The 10,145-nt window shown below is 39.9% G+C and overlaps 1 non-coding gene across 1 annotated transcript; it reads right to left on the reverse strand.

Moving 5' to 3' along the window:
- Positions 1-3,043: 3,043 nt before the first annotated feature.
- LOC115845204 (U6 spliceosomal RNA) lies at positions 3,044-3,145 on the reverse strand. The gene has a single exon (XR_004036364.1). It is a non-coding gene; the product is annotated as a U6 spliceosomal RNA (small nuclear RNA).
- Between the last annotated feature and the right edge of the window lie 7,000 nt (positions 3,146-10,145).

The following is a 10,145-nucleotide window of genomic DNA, read 5'->3' on the forward strand; positions in this document are numbered from 1 at the left end:
GGCCTCTCACTGTTGTGGCCTCTCCCATTGCAGAGCACAGGCTCTGGACGCACAGGCTCAGCGGCCATGGCTCACGAGCCCAGTCGCTCCGCGGCATATGGGATCCTCCTGGACCGGGGCACGAACCCGTGTCCCCTGCATCGGCAGGCAGACTCTCAACCACTGCGCCACCAGGGAAGCCCAGTTCCTTAGTTTTGACAAATGTACCATGGTAATGTAAGATGACAGCATTAGGGAGAACTGACACTGGGTGACAGGTATATAGGAACTCTGTACTACCTTTGTAACTTTTCTATAAATCTAAAACCTGTAATGGAAAATAAAATGTCCCACAAACTCATGGGAATAGTTTTAACACATTAAAGTAAGATTTCTCTTGATAGTATCTTCTGCAAGTTTAGGGTCAATTAATTCCACAGACATTTATTAAGCGGCAATCACTGTGCTCTGGTACAGGACCTATAGCCCTTGCTCTCCAGAGATCTCACTCTGGTGATAGAGACAGATCTGGAAACAAGCTGTTACAGGCATGTAACAAGTGCTATAAAAGAGGTATTAACAAGGTGCACTGGTACTCAGGGAGGAATTGCTTCGCTCTGCCTGTGGAGGCTGGAGACGGCTTTGGACCTGAGAAACAAGGACAACAATGAAACATTACAAGTTGATCTAACCAGATTCAGTGAGGAATTTGTCCTATAGTAGTAAACATTTATTTTAATTGGCTGTGTATGAGAATTTGGGATTACTGGATTTTCCCCGCCATACATTGGTTGTTGACTCAGTAATTTGGCTGCTACAGAGCTGGGCCAGAGAAGTACACTGTCTCAGGTGGCAGATGCGCTCTCTGGGGAATGTTGATACGCGTCAATGTTCACATGAACAAGATAACTTTCCAGAAAAGGCCACGTGTGGGCTACATATCCTGTCATTTCTAAATCAGGCCTCATTAAACATTCATGCCTCTCAGATCATTTCATTTCCATCTTACGGCTGAACATCTGTGGCTCAGGCCTTACAATCCTCAGTCTTAGTATATAGCTTTGCTTTTAAATTCTGAACAGCCTGGCAGAAATGGAAATTTAGGATTCTTAAGCAAAAATTCAAAATTGGCTCCTACCTGGACCCTAAGCTTGCAAATTCTGAATAATTCTATTTAGGCAGGCCTTTCTTTAGTGAGAACGTGACATGACTGTGGGGGGAGCTTTGCCACTTAAACGATCTTGATGGGGGTGGGGATAAGTGCTTTCTCCTGGGATGTTGCCCAAGCCAATCCGAGAGAGGGGTACAGAAAACTGGCAAATGTTACGTCTCCATTTCCCAGGGCCTAGTTAGAGAAATGCCTTCTGCTGGGAGTGATAATTTGGGGAAATTCCTCACCAGCAACAAGTGAGACAGATGGGAGTGAAACAGCAAGCACAGATCTGAGAGAGCTGGGCAAAGTGCACAACAGACAGACGTGCCTTCCCATGCTAATCCCTGCGTCCTGCCGGATCATCACATGTGTGGACACAGAGGAGCCAGGTGGCCATGGGAGGTGTTCTCCCAGAGCAGGGTTTACAGTTTTCCTGGGGCTGTGAGGGAAAACATCTGGGACAGTAAGAGAGTTCTTTGCAGTATACACAGAATCCTTTTCTGCTAAAGAAAAAATTGACATTTATGGGGTTTTTTCCTGATTATAAATGTAAGAATGGCTCATAGAGAAAACTGCACAAGTTGCTGAAAAGCAGAAAGAAGATTATAAAGAACACCCATTATATCTCTATCCAAGGATAGTAACTATTAAAATTTTAGTGAATTTCTTTCCAGCATTTTACATGCATAGGTATTCATCACGGTTGAGAGCATACTATATGTATAATTTCATATTCTGTTCTTTTCCTCTTAATATCATGACATAGGAATTGCCCTACGTTATTAAAATTCTCTGTAAACATTCTTCTTAGTGGCTGCATGTTTTATCCTATGATGAAATCTATTTACTCTAAATCCTAAAGTTATTCATTCATTTAAGAAATATTCATTACATTTTTTTATTTTTTCACTTAAGAGCCCAATGCTGAGTGTGTTTTAATTTCCTAACCCATCCGCTAGTTGTTGGCCACTCAATCCCTTTCTTATTTCATAGCTTTTTTTTTTTTTTTTTGAGGATCTAGGCCAGACGTGAAAATAGGGAGTCAGAGTTAAGAAGAAGGTTGAAAAAATAATGGCAGAGGAATTTAGGCTGAATGAATGAGACGAGGGAGAGGGTCCAGTGAAAGCTGCTCTCCCACCACTAAGGCATCCAAGGATATTTCCTGCAAAATCAGGAATTGTTCATGGGCAAAGAAATCTTTGTGGCGCTGACATCATATAACTTAATGATGGTGATTCAGTAACTTCTCCACCATTTCTGGAATTGGCCAAATGCCTTCCTCACTCTTGGGTGCTGACTAGATGTGGCCCACCCCTGGCCAGCACCACCGGTGCTAGCGGCTGTTGGGTTAGGAAAGGGAAGTGCCGACTCAGAGGGAAATGTGAGGCACCTTTTTCAGCAGGGTGAGTGGAGCTATTTTAGCCCCTGCGAAAAGTCTTAAGGGTGGACTCAAGTGGGGATGAATATGTAGTCTATTTCCAGAACCATCCCCATAGGATAGACCCTTGTGGAGCATCCATCCCCTTCCTCATGTTCTCCCCTCTTTGACTGAAGTGCAGGGGCAACAGCTACACCTATGCTAAAATACCTTCTCTTGCCTCTGTAGAGTTCTCAGTAAAACACCTAAGCCATTCCTGTGCTTGTTTAGAGTACCCATACCTTATGCTTTCCTTTGCTGTGCAAAGCTTTTAAGTTTCATTAGGTCCCATTTGTTTATCCTTGTTTTTATTTTCATTAGTCTAGGAGGTGGATCAGAAAATATCTTGCTGCGATTTATGTCAGAGAGTGTTCTGCCTATGTTTTCCCCTAAGAGTTTTATAGTATCCGGTCTTAACATTTAGGTCTTTAATCCATTTTGAGTTTATTTTTGTGTATGGTGTTAGAGAATGTTCTAATTTCATTCTTTCACATAAAAATATGGAACGCTTCATGAATTTGCATGTCATCCTCGTGCAGGGGCCGTGCTAATCTCTGTAGTTCCAATTTTAGTATACATGCTGCCGTAGCAAGCATTGGAGTGCTCATACTATGTTCTGGTCTTTCCCTGTCCTTGGCATTCAGCTATAGCTGACCTGTAGAAGTTCAATTTGTCAAAGACTCTACCCTGCAATCTTTATAGGTACAGTGTTATCCTAAGAAGGGCACTTATCTGATAAATAACTCCCAGAAGAAACACTCAGATATCCTGAAGGATAAATGGAAGCATGTGACACAACATGAAGCTTACAGGAGAGTATCTGATATTGAAAGTAGTTGGATTACACATGTACCTTGTGTTGCAATACCTATTTCCCTGAGAATCTGGAGAAAATCAAGAGGTATGAGAGGTAAGGGCACAGGCTTTGAAGTCTGTGCCTGCGTTTGAATTTGCCTCTGTCAGTCACTAGGCAGCTGTTTGACGTTGGGCAATTTATTTAACCTCCCTAAGGCTTAATTTCTTCATCTACATGAGATTTGAGATTATTTTAAGAATACCTCCTCAGGACTTCCCTGGTGGCGCAGTGGCTAAGAATCTGCCTGCCAATGCAGGGGACACATCCCTGGTCTGGGAAGATCCCACATGCCCGGAGCAACTAAGTCCGTGCGCCACAAATACTGAGCTTGCGCTCTACAGCCCATGAGCCACAACTACTGAGCCCACGTGCTGCAACTACTGAAGCCCGTGCGCCTACAGCCCGTGCTCCGCAACAAGAGAAACCACAGCAATAAGAAGCCCGCGCACCGCAACGAAGTGTAGCCCTCCTCGCTGCAACTAGAGGAAGCCTGCGCACAGCAGCAAAGACCCAATGCAGCCCAAAATCAATCAATCAATAAATAAAATTTAAAAATAAATGAATAAATAAAATTTGTCCTTATTTTAAAGAAAAGAATACTTCCTCATAGATGAGTGAATAAGATAACATACATGAAGCTCTTAATCTGGCACATTTAAGCACTCAGTAAATAGTAGCTATTATTAAGTAGAGTGGAAGTTATTTTCAAATTAATTCAGTCAACAAATATTAATTGAGCACTGTCAGGGGCAGGGCTGTATGATAGCCTCCCTCCGCTTATACTTTATCTTTCATGTGAACTGAGTTTTTCTCTGTGGGTTCATTAATATTAAAATGATAACTTTATCTTTTTCGAAACAGCAGATTTGTTACATTATCTACTAAGTCCTAAGCAAGTCTCAGAGGCTCCTCCAAAAATAGGAATATTGGTGGTAATGTCTCTTACAAGCCCATTGTTTAATTCTTGATGTGAGCAGTAGTTACTGTTTATTTTTCTGCTCTAAAAGAGAAATTTCCTTAGCTTTCTTTAAGAGAAATCACTTAGCTATGAGGTTAATTTTTGTAACTTTTTAAAGATAAAAGTGTATGTTTAACCCCAGAGTCCTATGCTATATATTTAAAGAAGTATTTCCCCTTTGCATTTTTAAACAACTATTAATTTGGCCTCACTTGAAAGAATGCTGTTGGTTCCTATAAACAGGCATCAGTTCCGCTCTAAATAAAGGTATTTTAATTTTTATCTGTCCTAAGACTGAGGTGACCCAAAGATGACGTACAAATGGCCAATACGCACATGTAAAGACGATCAACATCATTAGTCACTGGGGCAATGCAAATTAAAACCACAGTGAGACACCATGTCACACCCACTAGGATGGATATGATCAAAAACAATGGACTTACAAGTGTCGATGAGGATGTGAAGAAACTGGAACCCTCACACATTGCTGGTGGGAATGTAAAACTCGTACAGCCACTTCGGAAAACAGTTTGCCAGTTCCTCAGAATGTTAACCATGGAGTTAACATATGATACAGTGATTTGACTCCTAGATTTACATCCATGATCAATGAAAAATACATTCACAAAAAAACTTGTACGTAAATGTTCATAAAAGCATTATTCATAATAGCCCCAAATGAAAACTATACACGTCCATCAACTGATGAATAGATAAATATAATGTGGTACTGAACCAACTTTAGCCACTGGGGACAGACACCAAAAACAACGGGAACTATGAACCTGCAGCCTGCAAAAAGGAGACCCCAAACACAGTAAGATAAGCAAAATGAGAAGACAGAAAAACACACAGCAGATGAAGGAGCAAGATAAAAACCCACCAGACCTAACAAATGAAGAGGAAATAGGCAGTCTACCTGAAAAAGAATTCAGAATAATGATAGTAAAGATTATCCAAAATATTGGAAATAGAATAGACAAAATGCAAGAAACATTTAACAAGGACCTAGAAGAACTAAAGATGAAACAAGCAACGATGAACAACACAATAAATGAAATTAAAAATACTCTAGATAGGATCAATAGCAGAATAACTGAGGCAGAAGAATGGATAAATGACCTGGAAGATAAAATAGTGGAAATAACTACTGCAGAGCAGAATAAAGAAAAAAGAATAAAAAGAACTGAGGACAGTCTCAGAGACATCTGGGACAACATTAAACACAGCAACATTCGAATTATAGGGGTTCCAGAAGAAGACGAGAAAAAGAAAGGGACTGAGAAAATATTTGAAGAGATTATAGTTGAAAACTTCCCTAATATGGGAAAGGAAATAGTTAATCAAGTCCAGGAAGCACAGAGCATCCCATACAGGATAAATCCAAGGAGAAATACACCAAGACACATATTAATCAAGCTGTCAAAAATTAAATACAAAGGAAAAATATTAAAAGCAGCAAGGGAAAAACAACAAATAACACACAAGGGAATCCCCATAAGGTTAACAGCTGATCTTTCAGCAGAAATTCTGCAAGCCAGAAGGGGCTGGCAGGATATATTTAAAGTGATGAAGGAGAAAAACCTGCAACCAAGATTACTCTACCCAGCAAGGATCTCATTCAGAATCGACAGAGAAATTGAAACCTTTACAGACAAGCAAAAGCTGAGAGAGTTCAGCACCACCAAACCAGCTTTACAACAAATGCTAAAGGAACTTCTCTAGGCAAGAAACACAAGAGAAGGAAAAGACCTACAATAACGAACCCAAAACAATTAAGAAAATGGGAATAGGAATATACATATCGATAATTACCTTAAATGTAAATGGACTAAATGCTCCCACCAAAAGACAAGATTGGCTGAATGGATACAAAAACAACCCATGTATATGCTATCTACAAGAGACCCACTTCAGACCTAGAGACACATACAGACTGAAAGTAAGGGGTTGGAAAAAGATATTCCATGCAAATGGAAACCAAAAGAAAGCTGGAGTAGCAATTCTCATATCAGACAAAATAGACTTTTTTTTTTTTTTTTTTTTGCGGTACGTGGGCCTCTCACTGTTGTGGCCTCTCCCATTGCAGAGCAACAGGCTCTGGACACGCAGCCTCAGTGGCCATGGCTCATGGGCGCAGTCGCTCTGCGGCATGTGGGATCCTCCCAGACTGGGGCACAAACCCGTGTCCCCTGCATCGGCAGGCGGACTCTCAACCACTGCGCCACCAGGGAAGCCCCCAAATAGACTTTTAAATAAAGACTATTAGAAGAGACAAAGAAGGACACTACATAATGATCAAGGGATCGATCCAAGAAGAAGATATAACAATTGTAAATATTTATGCACCCAACATAGGAGCACCTCAATACATAGGGCAAATACTAAAAGCCATAAAAGGGGAAATTGACAGTAACACATTCATAGTAGGGGACTTTAACACCCCACTTTCACCAATGGACAGATCATCCAAAATGAAAATAAATAAGGAAACACAAGCTTTAAATGATACATTAAACAAGATGGACTTAATTGATATTTATAGGACATTCCATCCAAAAACAACAGAATACACTTTTTCTCAAGTGTTCATGGAACATTCTCCAGGATAGATCATATCTTGGGTCACAAATCAAGCCTTGGTAAATTTAAGAAAATTGAAATTGTATCAAGTATCTTTTCCGACCACAATGCTATGAGACAATTACAGGAAAAGATCTGTAAAAAATACAAACACATGGAGGCTAAACAATACACTACTTAGTAACGAAGTGATCACTGAAGAAATAAAAGAGGAAACCAAAACATACCTAGAAACAAATGACAATGGAGACACAATGACCCAAAACCTATGGGATGCAGCAAAAGCTGTTCTAAGAGGGAAGTTTATAGCAATACCATCCTACCTTAAGAAACAGGAAACATCTCGAATAAACAACCTAACCTTGCACCTAACACAATTAGAGAGAGAAGAACAAAAAAACCCCCAAAGTCAGCAGAAGGAAAGAAATCATAAAAATCAGATCAGAAATAAATGAAAAAGAAATGAAGGAAAAGATAGCAAAGATCAATAAAACTAAAAGATGGTTCTTTGAGAAGATAAACAAAATTGATAAACCATTAGCCAGACTCATCAAGAAGAAAACGGAGAAGACTCAAATTAATAGAATTAGAAATGAAAAAGGAGAAGTAACAACTGACACTGAAGAAATATAAAAGATCATGAGAGATTACTACAAGCAACTCTGTGCCAATAAAATGGACAACCTGGAAGAAATGGACAAATTCTTACAAATGCACAACCTGCCAAGACTGAATCAGGAAGAAATAGAAAATATGAACAGACCAATCACAAGCACTGAAATTGAAACTGTGATTAAAAATCTTCCAACAGACAAAAGCCCAGGACCATATGGCTTCACAGGCGAATTCTATCAAACATTTAGAGAAGAGCTAACACCTATCCTTCTCAAACTCTTACAAAATATAGCAGAGGGAGGAACACTCCCAAACTCATTCTACGAGGCCACCGTCACCCTGATACCAAAACCAGCCAAGGATGTCACAAAGTAAAAAAACTACAGGCCAATATCACTGATGAACATAGATGCAAAAATCCTCCACAAAATACTAGCAAACAGAATCCAACAGCACATTAAAAGGATCATACACCATGATCAAGTGGGGTTTATTCCAGGAATGCAGGGATTCTTCAATATACGTAAATCAATCAACGTGATACACCTTATTAACAAATTGAAGGAGAAAAACCATATGATCATCTCAATAGATGCAGAGAAAGCTTTTGACAAAATTCAGCACCCATTTATGATAAAAACCCTGCAGAAAGTAGGCATAGAGGGAACTTTCCTCAACATAATAAAGGCCATATATGACAAACCCACAGCCAACATCGTCCTCAATGGTGAAAAACTGAAAGCATTTCCACTAAGACCAGGAACAAGACAAGGTTGCCCACTCTCACCGCTCTTATTCAACATAGTTTTGGAAGTTTTAGCCACAGCAATCAGAGAAGAAAAGGAAATAAAAGGAATTCAAATCAGAAAAGAAGAAATAAAGCTGTCACTGTTTGCAGATGACATGATACTATACATAGAGAATCCTAAAGATGCTACCAGAAAACTACTAGAGCTAATCAATGAATTTGGTAAAGTAGCAGGATACAAAATTAATGCACAGAAATCTCTGGCATTCCTATACACTAATGATGAAAAATCTGAAAGTGAAATCAAGAAAACACTCCCATTTACCATTGCAGCAAAAAGAATAAAATATCTAGGAATAAACCTACCTAAGGAGACAAAAGACCTGTATGCAGAAAATTATAAGACACTGATGAAAGAAATTAAAGATGATACAAATAGATGGAGAGATATATCATGTTCTTGGATTGGAAGAATCAACATTGTGAAAATGACTCTACTACCCAAAGCAATATACAGATTCAATGCAATCCCTAACAAACTACCACTGGCATTTTTCACAGAACTAGAACAAAAAATTTCTCAATTTGTATGGAAACACAAAAGACCCCGAATAGTCAAAGCAATCTTGAGAAAGAAAAACGGAGCTGGAGGAATCAGGCTCCCTGACTTCAGACTATACTACAAAGCGACAGTAATCAAGACAGTATGGTACTGGCACAAAAACAGAAAGATAGATCAATGGAACAAGATAGAAAGCCCAGAGATAAACCCACGCACATAGGGTCACCTTATCTTTGATAAAGGAGGCAGGAATGTACGGTGGAGAAAGGACAGCCTCTTCAATAAGTGGTGCTGGGAAAACTGGACAGGTACATGTAAAAGTATGAGATTAGATCACTCCCTAACACCATACACAAAAATAAGCTCAAAATGGATTAAAGACCTAAATGTAAGGCCAGAAACTATCAAACTCTTAGAGGAAAACATAGGCAGAGCACTCTATGACATAAATCACAGCAAGATCCTTTTTGACCCACCTCCTAGAGAAATGGAAATAAAAACAAAAAAAAAAACAAATGGGACCCAATGAAACTTAAAAGCTTTTGCACAGCAAAGGAAACCATAAACAAGATCAAAAGACAACCCTCAGGGCTTCCCTGGTGGCGCAGTGGTTGAGAGTCTGCCTGCTGATGCAGGGGACATGGGTTCGTGCCCCGGTCCGGGAAGATTCCACATGCTGCGGAGCAGCTGGGCCCGTGAACCATGGCCGCTGAGCCTGCACGTCTAGAGCCTGTGCTCCACAACGGGAGAGGCCACAACAGTGAGAGGCCCGCGTACCGCAAAAAAAACAAAAGACAACCCTCAGAATGGGAGAACATATTTGCAAATGAAGCAACAGACAAAGGATTAATCTCTAAAATTTATAAGCAGCTCATGCAGCTCTATATGAAAAAAACAAACAACCCAATCCAAAAATGGACAGAAGACCTAAATAGACATTTCTCCAAAGAAGGTATACAGACTGCCAACAAACACATGAAAGAATGCTCAACATCGTTAATCATTAGAGAAATGCAAATCAAAACTACAATGAGATACCATCTCACACCTTTCAGAATGGCCATGATCAAAAAATCTACAAACAATAAATGCTGGAGAGGGTGTGGAGAAAAGGGAACACTCTTGCACTGCTGGTGGGAATGTGAATTGATACAGCCACTATGGAGAACAGTATGGAGGTTCCTTAAAAAACTACAAATAGAACTACCATATGACCCAGCAATCCCACTGCTGGGCATATACCCTGAGAAAACCATAATTCAAAAAGAGTC

Source organism: Globicephala melas, chromosome 2 (assembly GCF_963455315.2).
Source record: "Globicephala melas chromosome 2, mGloMel1.2, whole genome shotgun sequence".
Classification (NCBI taxonomy): Eukaryota; Metazoa; Chordata; class Mammalia; order Artiodactyla; family Delphinidae; genus Globicephala; species Globicephala melas.